Source organism: Penaeus chinensis, chromosome 10 (assembly GCF_019202785.1).
Source record: "Penaeus chinensis breed Huanghai No. 1 chromosome 10, ASM1920278v2, whole genome shotgun sequence".
Lineage (NCBI taxonomy): Eukaryota > Metazoa > Arthropoda > Malacostraca > Decapoda > Penaeidae > Penaeus > Penaeus chinensis.
The window spans coordinates 1,604,748-1,607,485 of NC_061828.1; positions in this window are offsets into that span (position 1 = coordinate 1,604,748).

A 2,738-nucleotide genomic window follows, 5' to 3' on the forward strand; every position below is an offset into this window, starting at 1 on the left:
TGCCTTGTCCGCCAGTTTTAATTTTCTTTTTCTGGGAGGGAGGTTCGTCCTCCTCTCCCTCGCTACCCAGGGGCCTCCCATGGGTATTTTTGGAGACAGTAGCCTCCATGTCCTGCGTCTCGCTGCCAGGGAGACGCCCGGTGGAGGATGATCTGCTTCGAGAAGCAGACCAAACACCAGACGAAGTCCTAGCAGGAGCCGCCTGGACGAGAAGGTGCGATCCAGACTGTGTTTTGGTATCATCCTCCTTATGATGCTGCTGCTTTTGCTGGGTTGATTCAGCAATTTGTTGAATTGTATCTTTCAATTCTTTGATTTGACTCATTAATTCCTTGACCGTTTCCTTTAATTCAGCAATTTCTTTATCCTTAGCTGCAAGTTCCTGACTGATGCCGTTTGCACTGGAAGTGTTGTTAGTTGCTGCTGAGGCGTAGGAAGTATTGGGTTTGCTGGTCAAACCTTCAACTTTCCTCTTGGCTTCACGGTAACTAACATCATGTCCTCTCATGTATGCTAATATTTCAGTCTCCTTCTTCAAGCTGCTGCACTCGGCAGAGCCAGATTGATGGGGACCTCCACAGTTAGCACACTTGAGCGAAGTCTCAGTACATACAGCAGTGTCATGATCTCCAGCACATTTACCACAAGTAAATTTATTGGTATCCTTATCATTGCATCGTAATGAGGTGTGTCCAAATTTTTGGCATCTATTACAGCGCATAGGTTTTTGAATGTAAGGTCGCACTTGGACACGTTCATATCCAACCGTGACATACTCAGGAATTTTACTTGAAGCAAAGGTCAAAAAGCACAATCCGGTTTTTGTTCGCACATTCCCGTCTTTCTTGGTCATGCAGTTCACGTCCACTACGCTTTGGTCCTTCATATTTTCCAGAATTTCACTCTCCTCCATTGTCCTCAAATCCCTGCTAAAGATTACTCCCTTGCAGGTATTGGGGCCAATGGGGATAGTTACGTTGACCTTCAAATCATGAATTTGCGTCAGTTTAAGCAAGTCCTTAATCTGGGAGTTGAATTGCACTTTTACAAGGAGGCTACCATCTCGCAATTTCTTGACAAAATCAAAATCGCCGTCCACTTGACCATCAAGGACCTTCTTGATGATGAAGGGGCTCACATTCAAAAGCGATTGATTTTCATTCACGCATTTGACAGTCAGATACCTTGCATTCTGTGGAGGGATTGAAAAAAATCGTCGTTCTCGTTTGTCAGCAGTAGGGGTTCCGTTGTTCAAGGTCGCATTAGTCTTAGAGGAGTCATGGGTCGTCCCCCCTCCTTGAGGAGGAGGAGGGTTAGCCGAGGAATCGCACATGCTGGGTATCGGACCGAGTCCGACCCCTGGGCCCGTGCCCGTTGTCCTGAAGGGACCAGTTAACCCTTAACTATCGTTGAACAACCTAACAGCAATAGCTAAGAGAAGAGTGTGGCAGTTTCCGTCCTCTACCCCCCCAGTGGAAGCCTGGTTGCGTTCTCCAGTACCACAGAGGGATCGAGTTATGTGGAAGACACCTCCTTACCGCCGAACTTGCCTAGTGCGAAGGGCGGTAATTCGATGCCCACCCCCCAAGCGAATACGGGAGCCCACAAGGGTACTCCGGTAGGCTCAGGGAAGTCACATGAAGAGCGGAAGAGAATTTAGAATAAAGAAAAAGTGCGCCCAAAGGACGCCCCAGACTACTGGGCCTCCCTACCCAGGGGTCAAAGCCCGTAAGGGCTGCCCTGGTGTAGAAGAGAGCTGCGGGTCTGAGGTGGGGTGCTGACTACGCCTACTGTAGTCTCGTGTGACCTGCAAAATCAATGCACTGAAGGTGCAGGCAAAGCACAAAATGCTGAAAAAATCAGATTTACTCTACGTATATTACGTTAAATAACTCAGAAGCAATAGCGCCGAGCGAGACGAGAGGCCCCGGACACCAGGGTAGCTCCTGTGGCACAAGGCTTGGGTCTATTGCTGCTGCGTCTGAAAAGAGAGGTCCGAGCTGGTTAGAGTCTCGTTCACGAGTGGACATTTACATATATTTATGTGTGTACATATATATGTATACATATATATATTTATATATATAATATATATTTATGTATATACGCATATGTATATACATATATGTACATATATGTACACACACACACACACATATATATATATATATATATATATATATATATAGTATGCATATATATATCTATAAACATACATGTATGACTATATATATCTAGGTAGATATAAATATATGTGTTTATGTATATATATACCTATATACTTTGTATGTATATTTTTACATATTTTTATGTATCTGTGAATAACTCAATATACATATGGACATATATATATACATATATGTATATACAGACATATGCATATCCATATATAGACTTCTATATATTTGTAAATCATATATATATATATATACACACATGCATATATATATACATATACACAAAAATGTTTATGTATAATTGTATAAATCTACAGATTTTTGTATACATATATACGTATAAATGCAAATATGCAAATACTTTTCATATGTATCCTGTGCATATGGAATGCCCCTGATTTTTTCCTTAAGTCGGAGTTCGAGAAAACATAGCTCGAATAAACTTTAATTTTTGGGATGAATATTTGCCACAGAGAGCTTCCACTTTAAAATTGCATGCGATTTCCCCCATATATGATTTCGAAATATTATCCTCAGTGTCGTTCACTCGGAATGACTTAG